The sequence below is a fragment of the Aegilops tauschii genome, chromosome 7 (assembly GCF_002575655.3).
Source record: "Aegilops tauschii subsp. strangulata cultivar AL8/78 chromosome 7, Aet v6.0, whole genome shotgun sequence".
NCBI lineage: Eukaryota > Viridiplantae > Streptophyta > Magnoliopsida > Poales > Poaceae > Aegilops > Aegilops tauschii.
Genome location: NC_053041.3, coordinates 531,489,532 through 531,507,820, shown reverse-complemented (window position 1 = coordinate 531,507,820; position 18,289 = coordinate 531,489,532).

Sequence of the window (18,289 nt, the reverse complement as noted above, 5' to 3'; positions counted from 1 at the left end):
GCCACCACCCCACACAAGTTCGTCGAGCACAAGAACACCTCAACCTCAGGAGGTTGTTCTTCCCCTTGTACTGTTCATCATGAGCCCAAGAGGCAATCCACCACCACCACACTGGAGTAGGGTATTACACCACAACGGTGGCCCGAACCAGTATAAATCTTGTGTCTTTCTGTGTTGAGCGTTCGTCGAGTTCGTCTGCGAGATCTTAGCGAGCTAGGGTGTAGATCGGTAGGAGGGAAAGAACTTCGCGCGCACCCCGGAGTTCCAACCTTAAGGGTTTTGCCGGAACCCCAGATCCGACATTTGGCGCGCCAGGTAGGGGTGCGCCGTAGCTTCCCTTCCATCGATCCGCGCTCCGTCGTCTCCATGGCGGACGCTCGCCGCGCTAGAGCTGAGCGCCGGGCTGCCCCCACCGCCCGTGTTGCTCAGACGGCTCCCGTCGGCGGGCCACCTCGTCGTTCCCCGTCGCCTGCCGCCAACGCCGCCACCGGTCCGGCGGGGAACGAGCAGCAAGCGTACTCGCTGCATCGATCAGTGCGGCAGGACGGCCGCACCGCCACTCCATCGCTGACCCCAGCCGATTCCTCGTCCCACGCACGTCGCGCTCCCATGGACGCGCAGGCCGCACTCCTCATGGCGAACTAGCTCCTACGCTACCGCCCGGTCGACGACCTCTACGAGGACTGGCTCGACCGCGTCGCCGAGCTCGTCCACGCCGCAGGGGGGCTCCCCGGCGCCGTCCCTCTCTTTGCCTCGCCCCCCGTCAGCCATGGGCGACGTGGCTCATGGAGTGCCTCCACCACCTCTGCCCCAAGACGGTGCCTTGGCACCAAGGCGCGTGGCCCCACGGCGCGATCCACCAAGCCCGGTGCCCGCGCGCGAAGAGAGAAGCTGCCAAGAAATTCCTCGGCCGCGAGAAACTGCACCTGCGCTCCCCGCGCCGCCTCGCCAAGACCGCGCGCTGCCTGCGGTGGCGGCACGCGGGCCTCATCAAGACCAAGCTCCACCTCCGAGATGGGCCCCGGCAACCACGGTCGACTGCCGCGCCTTCACCCCAGAGCTGCGTAGCGTCACCTGGCCAGGCAAGTTCAAGCCGGATCTGCCTCCTCGCTACGACGGCACCCTCGACCCCGCGGAGTTCTTGCAGCTCTACGAGCTGAGCATCGAAGCGGCCAACGGGGACGAGAAGGTCATGGCGAATTGGTTTCCTATGGCTCTCAAGGATGGTGCCCGCTCCTGGCTCCTGAACCTGCTGCAAGGCTCGATCTCCTCCTGGGACAAGATGCGCGACCGCTTCGTCGCCAACTTCCAGGGCACTCGCGACTGCCCGCCGGCCGCGGGTGACCTACGTCGCATCAAGCAACAACCAGGAGAGACCCTCCAGAAGTACATCTAGCGCTTCAACAACACTCGCCTCAAGATCCCCAAGGTCACGGACGAGGCCATCATCTCCGCGTTCTCTGACGGCGTCCGCGACATCAAGATGAAGGAGGAGCTCGCTGTCCACGAAGAGTTGTGCACATCTCAGGAGCTGTTCAACCTGGCGACCAAGTGCGCAAGAGCTGAGGAGGGGCGCCTCTCCCTCCTCGAGCTACTAGCTGCGGGCGCAGAGGAGAAGAAGGCCAAGGCCAAGGACATGAAGCGCAAGGAAGCAGCCATGCTCGCAGCAGAGCCGGACACCAAGCGAGGCAGGGACCAGCCTGAGTCATCCAAGAGTTGCCGACCGTTCTGCGCCTTCCACAACCTGAACACCCACAACACCAGCGACTGTCAAGAACTCAGAGCCATTCGCGAGGGACGCTTCGGTCGACGCCCCGAGCGCAGCGACCGGGGCTACGGCCGAGGAGGAGGACGTGGAGGCGGATGCTGGGACGACCGTGGCCCGCGCCAGGAATGGCGCGATAGGCCTTGTAAGGACCGCTGGCAAGAGCATCCTCGCGAGGGCGCCTGGAGGGACCAGCCTCGTGAGGAGCATCCTCAGGGCAACGCCGGTCTTCCCCCGCTGCCGCCACCACCAAGAAGGAACGACGATCACCATCAAGACGAGGGGGCTGGGGGCTTCTAGGAGCCGCGTGCAATCGCCTGCATCTTGGGCGGCGCTCAGGCCCCAGCCACGCAACGTATCTTCAAACAGTTCGCTCGTCAGGTGAATGCAGTCCTCCCCAAGCTCGAGGCCACGCGCCCGCTCAGGTGGTCCCAGTGCGCCATCACCTTCAACTCGGCAGATCAGCTCAAGTGCGCAGCCACCGTTGGCGCCCTCCCGATGCTTTATTCACCAGTCATCAACAACGTGCAAGTTACCAAGACCCTCATCGACGGCGGCGCAGGGCTCAACGTCCTATCCGTCGACACATTCGACAACCTCCAAGTGCCATATGAGCAGCTTCAGCCTACCAAGCCTTTCTCAGGAGTGACCGACGGTTCCACCACACCGATAGGGCAGGTTCGCCTCCCTGTCACCTTCGGGGAACGCAAGAACTACCTCACCGAGCTCATCGACTTTGACGTCGCGCACATCCGTCTGCCGTACAACGCCATCCTCGGGTATCCAGCCCTGGCCAAGTTCATGGCGGTGACACACCACGGCTACAATGTCCTCAAGATGCCAGGAAGCGGCAGAATCATCACGGTCCCGTGCAAGGAAAGAGATGCGGTGTGCTCCCTCGAGCGCGCCTTTCAAGCTGCCGCAATCGATGCCCCGACAGCAAGAGCGAGGATCCTCCCGAGGCCATCCCCAAGAAGAAGAAGCAGCTGCGCCGTGCCGGGCCTCAATAGGGTGGCGTCGCGGCTGGAACCTCGTCAGGATCAGCGCCCGCTCCAGGGGCGCCTCCCTCCGTCACATAGGAAGGCGCGCCCAGCGCCCTCCTCGGGCGGGGCTCGGGGGCTCTCTTCTGGAGGGCCTCAGACCTTGCCAACATCACGAGGGAGGCGCTCGGGCGCCACTTGGAGGCGTGCTTTGCGGCGCGTTTCCCTCAGGTGAATACAGGGCAAGGAGTGCCCACCACTCAGGCGTTCATCACCAAGACCACTCAGGAACTGCAAGACGCAAGGGCCATGCGCGGCGACTGCTGCTCACGAGGCGCAGCTCCCCATCCAGGCGAGGATGCCGGGCTGCGCGTCTGCATCGATGTTCCATGGCTCAACAGGGCCGCTTCTCAGGAGCTTTTCTGGCCTTCGCGCATGGGCCAATGCGAGGGTCCACCGCACAGCTATGTTCGCATGCCTTTTGGCTTGCCGAGCGTGATGTTCGTCTACCAGCGCAACTTGCGGTGCGCCCTGGCGACTCGGGAGGCCAGGCACCGCGCCGTCCTGGCGGAGATGGAGACGGTCCTCGCGGAACCACCTGAGCCCCCAGAGCCTCCCGAGGCTCAGGGCCCCGGTGGCTCGTAAGGAACGACCCCTTCGCCGCGTGCCTTCAGCTGCCCCGACATCTCTTTGTCAACATGAATAGGTGACATTTTCCAAGTTCATTTAGCTGGGAGCGCCCCTCGGGCTGCATTATTCCCAGGCCGCGTTGGTCTGTCCCTGTGGCATGTATCCCTTTGCTTATGTCTTTAGGTTAACCTGTTGGGGGCGCCCCTCGGGCTGCACCATCCCCAAGCCGCTCGGGCCTGACCAAGTGGCATGTATCTATCTGCATTTACCCAAGATGATTTGCCTCCCATGCTTAATTTGCCCGATTACCACCTGCCACGGGTCCCCCCTCTATCATGCAATTCGCTTGCGCATTAAAAGGGGGGCTCCTGAGCATCGCGACTCATGAGCTCTTACTGGCTCTCCAGCCCTCACCCCCTGGCCTTGACCACGGCATCGCGACCTGGCATACCAGCGGCGGCTGAGCTCGCTCGAGGGCCGGGACATGAGGACATAGAGCGCTTGCACCTAACCGTCTCGCAGGAACGCACAGCTATCAAAGACTCAAGACAAGGCGCAACCCGCCTTGAGGTAGGGCCTCATAAGTCCCGCGCTGTCTCACGAGTGCCCAGATACACCTCGCAGCCCTGCCGTGCAAGCCACGTGTAAGGGCGGGGCTGTACACGCCCCGGGGGCTCCTCCCGGAGGGGGGCCCCTCCCACGCACAAGTGGAAGCACCATGCTCCACGCTAGCTGTCGACACCGCCGAGGAGCGGCTATGCCCGTGCACAAGCGGAAGCACTATGCTCAGCGCTGGTGATAAACAACTGAGGGCGGCTCCACGGTTGTACCAACCTTAGGGAGCCCCAGAGCTCAGCGTCCGGCCTCACCGCAACGCCTCCCCTCGGGAGAGCCGCGCGAGAGGGCTGGACACGGGGCTGCGCTCGGGTCACACCCAAGCGTACGCCACCCAACCAGGTCTCCTAGGCCTGGGGGCTGCGCTCGGGTCACGCCCATGCGCACGCCGCTCAAGCAGGTCTCCCGGACCTGGTCGTCGCACGCCCCTCCCGAGGCCTCGGCGAGGGCCGATATGGAAATTGTTTGCGCGTCAAGGGGGACTCCTGAGCATCACGACTCAGGAGCCTAACTGGTCACATAGCCCCTCACTCCTTGGTCCGTCCTGGTCTCCAGTCAGCCCAACGGCGGTTGAGGTATGCGCGGGTTCGGGCTCTGCCGACGTAGAACATTAATCTATCCTCGCGTACTCTTCCTATAAGCTGTTTGCACATCAAGGGGGACTCCTGAGCATCGCGACTTAGGAGCCTAACTGGTCACGTAGCCCCTCACTCCTTGGTCCATCCTGGTCTTCGGTCGGCCCAACGGCGGTTGAGGTATGCGCGGGGCAGCTCTGCCGACGCAGAACACAAAGCGGATAGGAAGAAAATCGCAAAATCTCGAAGGTCAAGTCCTCCTCAGCGCCGGCTTGGTACGAGATTGCACAATCTCGAAGGTCAAGCCCTCCTCCAGATCGCAAAATGTCGGATCTGGGGTTCCAGCAAAACCCTTAAGGTTCGAACTCTGGGGTGTGCGCGAAGTTCTTTCCCTCCTACCGATCTACGCCCTAGCTCGCTAAGATCTCACGGACGAACTCGACGAACGCGCAGCACAGAAAGACATGAGATTTATACTGGTTCGGGCCACCATTGTGGTGTAATACCCTAGTCCAGTGTGGTGGTGGTGGATTGCCTCTTGGGCTGATGATGAACCGTACAAGGGGAAGAACGGCCTCCTGAGGTTGAGGTGTTGTTGTGCTCGACGAACTTGTGTGGGTGAGATGCCTCTGAATGAGTCGTCCCCTACGGTGGTGGCTAGCTCTACTTATATAGGCCCTGGTCCTCTCCCCAAATATTGAGCGGGAAGGGAGCCAACAACGGCGGCCAATTTGAAAGGGGACAGCTAGTACAAGCTATCCTGACAAAAGCGGTCTTCGCCTGCGAAAGGGCTCTGGCGATGACGACGTCTTGGGCTCCACGGTGACCCCCGTCCTGCTGGCCTGCTGGTCTTGGTCTCGTTGCACTGATATGGAAACCTTTGCCTGATGCCTCGCTACTCCGCGCCTGCGCTTGCCCCCTTGGCACCAAAGAGGAAACAAGGATGCTGTGCGCGTTGGCGCCCGCCTGGTGTCGATCGTCATGGCTCACGTCATGAGAGCCTCGCGAGGTTTGCCCCGCCTTGATATCTCCGCTCCTCGCGAGGCAGCCTGGTGAGGCCGCTCCTAAGGAGGTCTTGCGTCGTCCGCCTCGCGAGTCTTGGCCCCTCACGAGGGTCTTGACAGCCTTGTTGACGAAGATGGGTCGTACAGGCCTGCTAGCGAAGCCACGCCGTGGGCCGCGGGCAGGCAAGTATGGGGACCCCCGTTCTCAGAACGCCGACAGTAGCCCCCGGGCCCAAGGTGCGCTCGGGCTTGGCTTCGAGGCGAATCCAAAGGTCAAGCGCGGAGCGCCGCGGGCCCCAAAAGCCCGCGGCCTTGGTCAACGCGTGGCGGTTGATTAGACGTCGGCGTCTCCACTTCCCCATGCTGCGTCGGCAACTGCTTGATTTGACAAGTCCCTGCGACATGCAAGGAAAATCATCATTACCTGTGATCATGGGAGGCGCCGGTTGGCCTCCTTCCGCTATAAATGGGGAGGGGGGAGCCCCCGTTGCCCATCTCTTCCTTCCTTGCTTGCTTCTTTCCTCCTTGCTCCTCTGCGTGCAACAATGGCGCCGTCAAAGAGGTTCTCCGCCGCGGAGAAAGGCAAGGCCCCTCGGGAGGGACCCGGCTCCCCGGCGCCCAAGTGAGGACGTGGCCGTCCCCGCAAGCATGCCGCGACCCCCGCCGTGGCCCCCGGCCCTCGGGGTGGCGCCGCAGTGCGCGGCAGGAGTCGCTCTGGTCGCGGCAGTCTGGTCGACGAGAGGAGACGTGCCGTGGTTGCACGACCTCCCCGACCGCGGTTCCATGCGTCAGAGGTGCTGCCGGAGTTCGTTGTCTGGTCGGAGGATCCTGCCGGCAGCTGGCTCCAGCTTCCCCGCTTCTTTGCCGACGAGCTCCCGGCCTCCGGTCTAGGCGGGCTCTGGCTGCAGTCAGACGGTTGCTGCAGCCGGGCTTCTTGAGTCGCGGTCGAGGTCTCCGTCGCATGCAACATAGCTCTGGCCCGCGATTGGCAGACGTTCGCCCGCGCACGCGGCCTGGGCAGGCGGTGCATCCTCCACTTCAAGTTCGACGGCGACGCAACCCTCTTCGTGAGGGTGTTCGGGGCAGACGGTCGCCGCGCCGGATGCTGCCCCGAGGTGAACGACGGGGAGGAGGTGCTCGGCCTTGGCGATGTTCGGGACGAGGAGGAGGACGAACCCGCCGGCCGCGCCTCGTCTGGCTATGGTGGCTCCTCCCTTGGCAACAGTTCCAGCACCAGCGGCCTTGATCAGCCGCCGCGCCCGCTTCGAAGGTGGTAGCGGGTCGTCTCGTCGCCGCGCATCGGTGAAGCGCGAAGAGGGGTCCGACTAGACCCGGGACGTCGCCAACGCCCTGCCCCCGTCGGCTGCTGCGGGGGCGGTCGCCGCTTTTGTTATGTTCCACTTTTCCTTCCTGCATTGAAATGAAACCAGCGTGGGCCCGGAGGGGCGTGTATCGAACCATAACTTATTAACCATTATGATACGCTTGTTATTTCAGTGTTGTGTGGCTATTTTGCGCAAAGATAACTTAGCCTGGTGCATTCGGGGCGCCCTCCTCCTTATGAGGCGTTTATTTCCTCGTGTCCATCTTGACCTTGTGGTCTGCGATTGCTCAGGAACTGCAAAAAATTCGTTAGGGAGTTTGCCAGGAGATTTGTCGTTCACCTAAGACTTGACTAGGCGCTTTGTATCGCGGTACCCGTGGGGCATGGATTAGGAGAGATGCGCCAGCTTTCGGGCTCGAACAAGGGTGGCTCGTGAGAAGGCAGAGAGAAGAAAAACGCTCGCGAGGGCACCTGCCTAGCCCTCCTCATGAGGTATGTGAGAGAGAACACGAGCGAACCAGGGCTGGAAAATGCGGTAAGAGGCGAGGGAATCGAATCAGCAAGGAACACCAAAAGCAAACTTCGATTAAGGAAAAGCGAGCCAACTACGGAAAGCAAATGAAAAGCCGCATCCGGCAACTAATCTAGTCTTCAAGTCTTCTCACCAGTGCGGAGCTAAGTGCTGCCACTAGGCGTGGGAGGGAACCCCAGGGCCTGAGGCCGGCGCTCCTGAGACTCCGGGGCGTGTACAGCCCCACTCATTATTACGTGAGAGTGTCAGGGGCGGCGATTCTTCACAGGCACCGGGCCTTCTTCACAGGCTCTGGGCCTTTCTTCACAGGCTTTGGGCCTTGCTTCATGGGTAGAACTTCCGGAGGTGCTGGATGTTCCAGGCGTTCTGGATAGGTATCCCGTCCTGCGTCTCCAGGCGCGCGACGCCAGGCCTGGAGACATGGACGACCCTGAACGGGCCCTCCCACATAGGTGAAACCTTGTGCAGCCCTTCCCTGGAGAGGACCCGCCTCAGGACGAGGTCGCCCACCTCAAGCGTCATGGAGCGGACGCTGCGGCAGTGGTATCGCCGCAGCGCCTGCTGGTACCTTGCCGCCCTCGGTGCAGCCTCGCAATGACGCTCCTCCCCCAGCACGAGGTCCATCCCCGCGTGGCGTCCTGCTGCATTTCATCGAACGCCAGGACCCGTGCGGAGCGATGCTTAACCTCGTGAGGAAGGACTGCTTCAGCTCCGTAGACAAGGAAGAATGGGGTCTCGCCCGTTGGTTTGGTGGTGGTGGTGCGGATAGACCACAGCACGGCCTGGAGCTCGTCGTGCCAGCCCCTGCCACAGGCCTCGAGCTTCTTCTTGAAGGTCCTGTCTTGAGGCCCCTCAGGACCTCCGCATTGGCGCGTTCGGCCTGACCATTGCTCCTGGGGTGCGCCACCGAAGCGTAGCAGATCTGCGTTCCAAGGTTAGCACAGTAAGTTTTGAAGAGGTTACTAGTGAACTGCGAGCCGTTATCTGTGATGATGCGGTTGGGGACCCCGAAGCGGCTCACGAGGCTCTTGATGAACTTGACAGCAGAGCCGGCTGGTATGGTGCGGACAGCTTCTACTTCCGCCCACTTGGTGAACTTGTCGATGGCGACGTAAAGGTAGCGGTAGCCCCCAGGCGCTCGAGGGATCGGGCCCAAGATGTCCAGCCCCCAGACCGCGAACGGCCACGTGAGAGGAATGGTCTGCAGACCCTGAGCCAGCTGATGAATCTACTTGGCGTGGAACTGGCAGGCTTTGCAGGACTTCACCAGCTCAGCCGCGTCGTTGAGCGCAGTGGGCCAGTAGAACCCACTACGGAATACTTTGCCGACGAGGGTCCGTGATGACGAGTGGTGCCTGCAGTCCCCGTCGTGTATGTGAGTTAGTAGCTCCTTCCCCTGGTCCCTGGAAATGCAGCGCAGGGAAACATCGTTTGGCCGCTTCCTATACAACTCACCGTCCTGGATGCAGTACGCCGTGGCTTGCCGAACTACATGCTCTGCATCCTCCTCCCTCTCTGGCAGCGCCCCTTGCACCAGATATTCCTTGAATTCCTTGGTCCAACATCCCTCCTGGGGCTCGAGTGCCAGGAGCAAGCGAGCTCCTAAGGTCGGGCCACAGGCCGGGGCCCCTGTGGCAGGAGGCTGCGAGAGCTCCTCACGAGGCTGAGCCATGCTTGAAAGTGGTGGTGTCGCCGATGGCTTGAAGAGCCATTCCTCAAAGACGCCGGGCTCTTGCGGCTGGCGCTTGGACGCTCTCTTGGCGATGTCGTCGGCCTCCTTGTTGGTGCCCCGGGGCACGTGCTGCAGTTCCAGGCCCAAGAACTGCTTCTCCATCTTGCGCACCTCCGCGAGGTATGCCTCCATATGCTCGTTGTCAGAGTAAATGGCCACGGGTAGCCTAACTGACTCCCCCTGGCTCTTTGAAAAATTGTCAGGCCGATCAAGCCTTCAAGCATCCAGAACACAGGGCCGCCTTCCCCTGGTCGGCTATCTCACAGGCCGACTACCGGAAGGCGACCCGACCTCCAAAACCTTCCCGAAGATAACCATAAGATGGCCGACTCCCAGTAGCCGGCCATAAGTAGGCCGACTCCCAGAAGCCGGCCATAAGAAGACCGACTCCCAGCAGCCGGCCACAAGAAGACCGACTCCCAGAAGCCGGCCAAGACTGCACCCACCAGGGCTGCACCCACATAACGGTGATGAGACGGGGCGTGGCCACAGTACAGCCTGCCACCCCCTAATCCCGGAGCATGCATGGCCACAGTGCGCCGTACGTGTCAGCCATCCCCCGTCCGGCGCGGCACTGTAGCCATGTTGACCGTGACGTCACCCACGACAGGCGCCAGTATGGCCCGCGGGCGGCAGGCCCCTTCAGCTAGAGAGACGCTCGAAGGCGGTCCGGCCTCCCCTAGTCGGCCTGGGGCATAGCCGGCTCCCAATAGCCGGCTACCTCCCTCCCTCGAAGTATTTGCCTCATTAAGGAGACAAGACGAGGTGAGGCTACAGTGAGAGCCCGCCAGGCGGCGGCACTGTAGCCATGCTTACCTCGACAAAGCCCTCGTCATCAAAGGCGAGGAAACAGTAACCAGCCGCCGACAAGGCCCCCAGGCGGTGGGGCCGGCCTGTCGACCAAGAGGCCGGCAGCCGGCGGGACCCACCAGTCGGCAGGCCCCAACGGCCGGCGGAGAAGCCGGCGAGCACAGACACTGACGGCTGGGACCCGCACCCAGCCGGATTACCATTGTATCCCTAGGGGGTAGGCCTATATAAACCCCCTAGGGCACCCATGCAAGGGGTTGATCTCGGAGATAGTTTTAGACACCACGTAGAGGGAAGAGGAGAGCTAGTCTTGCCTTTCTTCCTCCTCTAGCCAAACAGCTCAAGGAGCACTTGTAGCTACTTGTGTTGATATAGTGATCATGCGGAGACCCCGCAGAGCAGGACTAGGGGTGTTATCTCCACGGAGAGCCCAGAACCTGGGTAAGATTTGCCAGCGTGCATGTCTTCGCCTTATCCCGTTTCCAGGTACTGGCGATGTCTTACTGGCTCCCACAATGATAAGCCACCCGTTGGCATATGTCGCACCTACCACCCGACATTTGGCGCCCACTGTGGGGCCAGGTGCACCGTTGTACGGAAACCTATTCTGGACGGGAACCCTTTTCCTCCCCCGCGAGCGTAGCCAGCCCGCTACGCCCGATGGCGCTTGCCCCGACGCGCTGCAAGGCGTCGACGACGCCTGTGCGGCGAGCTGCCTCGCCGATCTTCTTGGCGAGGCTCGCGTCTCTGACGAGCCTGCGTCCGACGCGGGCACAGACTGCCCCGAGAGCCGCCTCGTCAGCCTCCTCGACCAGCTTCATGTCTCCAGCGAGCTTGCTGTGGACTTGGAGTCGGTCGGCTCCACCGACCCGATGCTTGTCGACTCCGACACGGCATCGCTTGACGCCTTCCCCACCAACATGGTGATCATCGACGACCCTCTCCCTCGAGCCGACAGTGGCAGCAGCGCTGTCACTGAGGTGCTGGTCATCAGCCACGGCGCCGTCTCGGGCGAGAACGCCCATGACGCCCTACAAGCGGCGCTGCACGACCTGTCCGTCCCCATCCCCGCCGACACTGACGCCGAGACTCTGGAGGCACGCCGCCTCGCCCTCATCGCGGAGGGCCAGCAGATAGCATCCATGAGACGCCTCACTGAGGCTCACCAGTGCGAAGTCGACCGCGCCGCCTTTGGTACGCCGCCTCCCGGCGGGCCGAGCCGAGCCGGCCTCATCAAGAAGCGCGGCGCGGCCATCGCCAGCATGCTGGGAGCAGACCGCCCAGTCTATGCCACGCCACACGAGAACCTGCATGCCGCTCAGGCGGCCATAGACGAGCTGAACGGGCTAGGGGTGTTGGAAATATGCCCTAGAGGCAATAATAAATGGTTATTATTATATTTCTTTGTTCATGGTAATTGTCTATTATTCATGCTATAATTGTATTGTCCGGAAATCGTAATACATGTGTGAATACATAGACCACAACCTGTCCCTAGTAAGCCTCTAGTTGACTAGCTCGTTGATCAACAGATAGTCATGGTTTCCTGACTATGGACATTGTATGTCATTGATAACGGGATCACATCATTAGGAGAATGATGTGATGGACAAGACCCAACTTAAGCATAGCATAAAAGATCGTGTAGTTTCGTTTGCTAGAGCTTTTCCAATGTCAAGTATCTTTTCCTTAGACCATGAGATCGTGCAACTCCCGGATACCGTAGGAGTGCTTTGGGTGTGCCAAACGTCACAACGTAACTGGGTGACTATAAAGGTGCATTATGGGTATCTCCGAAAGTGTCTGTTGGGTTGGCACAGATCGAGACTGGGATTTGTCACTCCGTGTGACGGAGAGGTATCTCTGGGCCCACTCGGTAATGCATCATCATAATGAGCTCAATGTGACTAAGGCGTTAGTCACGGGATCATGCATTGCGGTACGAGTAAAGAGACTTGCCGGTAACGAGATTGAACAAGGTATTGGGATACCGACGATCGAATCTCGGGCAAGTAACATACCGTTTGACAAAGGGAATTGCATACGGATTGATTGAATCCTCGACACCGTGGTTCATCCGATGAGATCATCGTGGAGCATGTGGGAGCCAACATGGGTATCCAGATCCCGCTGTTGGTTATTGACCGGAGAGGCGTCTCGGTCATGTCTGCATGTCTCCCGAACCCGTAGGGTCTACACACTTAAGGTCCGGTGACGCTAGGGTTGTAGAGATATATGTATGCGGAAACCCAAAAGTTGTTCGGAGTCCCGGATGAGATCCCGGACGTCACGAGGAGTTCCGGAATGGTCCGGAGGTAAAGATTTATATATGGGAAGTCTTATTTTGGTCGCCGGAAAAGTTTCGCACTTTATCGGTATTGTACCGGGAGTGCCGAAAGGGGTCCGGGGGTCCACCAAGGGGGTCCACCAGCCCCGGGGGGCCACATGGGCTGTAAGGGGTGCGCCTTGGCCTATATGGGCCAAGGGCACCAGCCCCAAGAGGCCCATGCGCAAGAGATAAGAAAAAAGGGAGAGTCCTAAAGGGGGAAGGCACCTCCGAGGTGCCTTGGGGGGAAGGACTCCCCCCTGGCCGCACCCTTCCTTGGAGGAAGGGGCAAGGCTGCGCCTCCCCCTCTCCCTTGGCCCTATATATAGTGGGGGAGAAGGGAGGGCAGCAACATCTAAGCCTTGGGCGCCTCCCTCCTCCCCTGCAACACCTCTCTCTCTCTCGCAGAAGCTTGGCGAAGCCCTGCCGGAGACCCGCTACATCCACCACCACGCCGTCGTGCTGTTGGATCTCCATCAACCTCTCCTCCCCCCTTGCTGGATCAAGAAGGAGGAGATGTCGCTGCACCGTACGTGTGTTGAACGCGGAGGTGCCGTCCGTTCGGCACTCGGTCATCGGTGATTTGGATCACGGCGAGTACGACTCCGTCATCCACGTTCATTGGAACGCTTCCGCTCGCGATCTACAAGGGTATGTAGATGCACTCCTTTCCCCTCATTGCTAGTAGACTCCATAGATGCATCTTGGTGAGCGTAGGAAAATTTTAAATTATGCTACGATTCCCAACAGTGGTATCAGAAGCCAGGTCTATGCGTAGTTACTATGCACGAGTAGAACACAAAGTAGTTGTGGGCGTTGAGTTTGCCAATTCTTCTTGCCGCTACTAGTCTTTTCTTGTTTCGGCGGCATTGTAGGATGAAGCGGCCCGGACCGACCTTACACGTACTCTTACGTGAGACAGGTTCCACCGACTGACATGCACAAGTTGCATAAGGTGGCTAGCGGGTGTCTGTCTCTCCTACTTTAGTCGGAACGGATTCGATGAAAAGGGTCCTTATGAAGGGTAAATAGAAATTGGCAAATCACATTGTGGTCATACGTAGGAAAGAATCGTTCTTGCTAGAAACCTACAAACCACGTAAAAACTTGCAACAACAATTAGAGGACGTCTAACTTGTTTTTGCAGCAAGTGCTATGTGATGTGATATGGCCAGAAGATGTGATGAATGATATATGTGATGTATGAGATTGATCATATTCTTGTAATAGGAATCACGACTTGCATGTCGATGAGTATGACAACCGGCAGGAGCCATAGGAGTTGTCTTTATTATTTTGTATGACCTGCGTGTCATTGAATAACGCCATGTAAATTACTTTACTTTATTGCTAAGCGCGTTAGCCATAGAAGTAGAAGTAATCGTTGGCGTGACAACTTCATGAAGACACAATGATGGAGATCATGATGATGGAGATCATGGTGTCATGCCGGTGACAAAGATGATCATGGTGCCCCGAAGATGGAGATCAAAGGAGCATGATGATATTGGCCATATCATGTCACTATTTGATTGCATGTGATGTTTATCATGTTTCTGCATCTTATTTGCTTAGAACGACTGTAGCAAGTAGGATGAGCCCTTATAATAATTTCAAGAAAGTGTTCACCCTAACTGTGCACCGTTGCGAAGGTTCGTCGTTTCGAAGCACCACGTGATGATCGGGTGTGATAGATTCTTACGTTCGAATACAACGGGTGTTGACGAGCCTAGCATGTACAGACATGGCCTCGGAACACACGCAATACACTTAGGTTGACTTGACGAGCCTAGCATGTACAGACATGGCCTCGGAACACGGAGGACCGAAAGGTCGAGCATGAGTCGTATAGAAGATACGATCAACATGGAGATGTTCACCGATCTTGACTAGTCCGTCTCACGTGATGATCGGACACGGCCTAGTTGAACTCGGATCATGTTTCACTTAGATGACTAGAGGGATGTCTATCTGAGTGGGAGTTCATAATCAGATGAACTTCATTATCATGAACATAGTCAAAAAGTATTTGCAAATTATGTCATGGCTTGCGCTTTAGTTCTACTGGTTAAGATATGTTCCTAGAGAAAATTTAGTTGAAAGTTGGTAGTAGCAATTATGCGGACTGGGTCCGTAAACTGAGGATTGTCCTCATTGTTGCACAGAAGGCTTATGTCCTTAATGCACCGCTCGGTGTGCTGAACCTCAGCGTCGTCTGTAGATGTTACGAAACATCTGACATACACATTTTGATGACTACGTGATAGTTCAGTGCGGTTTAGAATTGTGGCACCAAAGACGTTTCTGAAACGTCGCAGAACATGTGAGATGTTCCGAAGACTGAAATTGGGATTTCAGACTAGTGCCCACGTCAAGAGGTATGAGACCTCTGACAAGTTTCTTAAGCCTGCAAACTAAGGGAGAAAAGCTCAATCGTTGAGCGTGTGCTCAGATTGTCTGAGTGCCACAATCGCTTGAATCGAGTGGGAGTTAATCTCCCAGATGAGATAGTGATAGTTCTCCATAGTCACTGCCACCAAGCTAGTAGAGCTTCGTGATGAACTATAACATATCAAGGATAGTTATGATGATCCTTGAGCTATTCGCGATGTTTGACACCGCGAGAGTAGAAATCAAGAAGGAGCATCAATTGTTGATGGTTAGTAAAACCACTAGTTTAAGAAGGGCAAGGGCAAAAGGGATACTTCATGAAACAGCAAGTCGTTTGCTGCTCTAGTGAAGAATCCCAAGGTTGAACCCAAACCCGAGACTAAGTGCTTCTGTAATGAGAGGAACGGTCACTGAAGCAGTACTACCCTAGATACTTGGTAGATGAGAAGGCAGGCAAGGTCGACAAAGTATATTGGATATACGTTATATGAATGTGTACTTTACTAGTAGTCCTAGCAGCACCAGGGTATTAGATACTGGTTCGGTTGCTAAGTGTTAGTAACTCGAAATAAAAGCTGCGGAATAAATGGAGACTAGCTAAAGGTGAGATGACGATATGTGTTGGAAGTGTTTCCAAGGTTGATGTGATCAAGCATCGCATGCTCCCTCTACCATCGAGATTTGGTGGTTGCGCTGAACATGATTGGATTATGTTTACCGCAAAACGGTTATTCATTTAAGGAGAATAATGGTTACTCTGTTTATTTGAATAATACCTTCAATGGTCTTGCACCTAAAATGAATCTCGATCGTAGTGATACACATGTTCATGCCAAAAGATATAAGATAGTAATGATAGTACCACATACTTGTGGCACTGCCACTTGAGTCATATTGGTGTAGAACGCATGAAGAAGCTCCATGTAGGTGGATCTTTGGACTCACTCATTTTTGAAAAGATTGAGACATGCGAACCATGTCTATTGGTATATATGCATGAAGAAACTCCATACAGATGGATCGTTTGGACTCACTTGATTATGAATCACTTGAGACATGCAAATCATACCACATGGGCAAAATGACTGAAAGTCCTCGTTTTCAGTGAGATGGAACAAGAGAGCAACTTATTGGAAGTAATACATTTTGATGTACGCAGTCTAATGAGTGCTGAGGCATGCAGTGGACATCGTTATGTTCTTACTTCACAGATGATTTGAGTAGATGCTGAGTGTATTTACTTGATGAAACACTAGTCTGAATTATTGAAAGGTTCAAGTAATTTCAGAATGAAGTTGAAGATCATCGTGACAAGAGGATAAAATGTCTGTGATATGATCATAGAGATGAGTATCTGAGATACGAGTTTGGCACACAATTGAGACATTGTGGAAAGTGTTTCACAATTAATACCGCCTGGAACACCATAGTGTGAGGGTGTGTCCGAACATCATAACTGCACCCTATTGGATATGGTGCATACCATGATGTTTCTTATCAAATTACCACTATCATTTATGGGTTAGGCATTAGAGACAACCGCATTCACTTTAAAAGGGGCACCACGCAATTCCGTTGAGACGACACCGTTTATAGAAACCTAAGTTGTCGTTTCTTAAAAGTTTGGGGCTGCGATGCTTATGTGAAAAAGTTTCAGGCTGATAAGCTCGAACCCAAAGCGGATAAATGCATCTTCATAGAATACCCAAAAACAGTTGGGTATACCTCCTATTTCAGATCTGGAAGCAAAAGTAATTGCTTCTAGAAACGAGTCCTTTCTTGAGGAAAAGTTTCTCTCGAAAGAATTGAGTGGGAGGATGGTGGAGACTTGATAAGGTTATTGAACCGTCGCTTCAACTAGTATGTAGCAGGGCACAGGAAGTTGTTCCTGTGGCACCTACACCAATTGAAGTGGAAGCTTATGATAGTGATCATGAAAGTTCGGATCAAGTCACTACCAAACCTCGTAGGACGACGAGGATGCGCACTACTTTAGAGTAGTGCGTGATCCTGTCTTGGAAGTCATGTTGCTAGACAACAATGAACCTACGAGCTATGGAGAAGCGGTGGTGGGCCCATATTCCGACGAATGGCTCGAGGCCATGAAATCCGAGATAGAATCCATGTATCAGAACAAAGCATGGACTTTGGTGAACTTGCCCGATGATCAGCAAGCCATTGAGATAAATGGATCTTTAAGAAGAAGACGGACATGGACGGTAAAGTTACCGTCTATGAAGCTCGACTTGTGGCAAAGAGTATTTTCACAAGTTCAAGGAGTTGACTACGATGAGTTTTTCTCATCCGTAGCGATGCTTAGGTCCGTCGGAATCATGTTAGCATTAGCTACATTTATGAAATCTGGCAGATGGATGTCAAAACAAGTTTCCTTACCAGTTTTCGTAAGGAAAGGTTATATGTGATACAATCAGAAAGGTTTTGTCGATCCTAAGGATGCTAAAAGGTATGCTAGCTCCAGCGATCCTTCCATGGATTAGAGCAAGCATCTCGGAGTCAGAATATACGCTTTGATGGGGTGATCAAAGTTTTTGGGTTTATACAAAGTTTGTTAGAAACTTGTATTTACAATAAAGTGAGTGGGAGCGCTACAACATTTCTGATAAGTATATGTGAATGACATATTGTTGATCCGAAATGATGTAAAATTTCTGGAAAGCATAAAGGGTTGTTTGAAAGGAGTTTTTCAAAGGAAGACCTGGATAAAGCTGCTTACATATTGGGCATCAAGATCCATAGAGATAGATCAAGACGCCTGATGATACTTTCAAAAGACAGGACACCTTGACATGATTTTGAAAGAGTTCAAAATAGATCAGCAAAGAAGGAGTTCTTGGCTGTGTTACAAGGTGTGAGTATTGAGTGAGACTCAAGACCTGACCACAGCAGAAGATAGAGAAAGGACAAAGATCGTCCCCTATGCTTTAGACGTAGGCTCTATAGTATGCTATGCTGTGTACCACACATGTAGTGTGCCTTGCCATGAGTTGGTCATGGGGGTACAATGGTGATCCGGAAAGGATCTCATGACAGCGGTCGAACTTATCCTTAGTACCTAGTGGATTAAGGAATTTTTCTCGATTATGGAGGTGGAAAGGAGTTCGTCGTAAAGGGTTACGTCGATGCGAACTTTGACACTAATCCGGATAACTCTGAGTAGTAAACCGGATTCGTATAGTAGAGCAATTATTTGAAATGGCTCCAAATAGCGCGTGGTAGCATCCACAAGATGACATAGATATTCGTAAAGCACACGGTTCTGAAAGGTTCAGACCCGTTGACTAATAACCTCTCTCACAAGCATAACATGACCAAACCAGAACACATTGAGTGATAATCTCATAGTGATGTGAACTAGATTGATGACTCTAGTAAACTCTTTAGATGTTGGCCACATGGTGATGTGACCAGTGAGTGTTAATCACATGATGATGTGAACTAGATTATTGACTCTAGTGCAAGTGGGAGACTGTTGGAAATATGCCCTAGAGGCAATAATAAATGGTTATTATTATATTTCTTTGTTCATGGTAATTGTCTATTATTAATGCTATAATTGTATTGTCCGGAAATCGTAATACATGTGT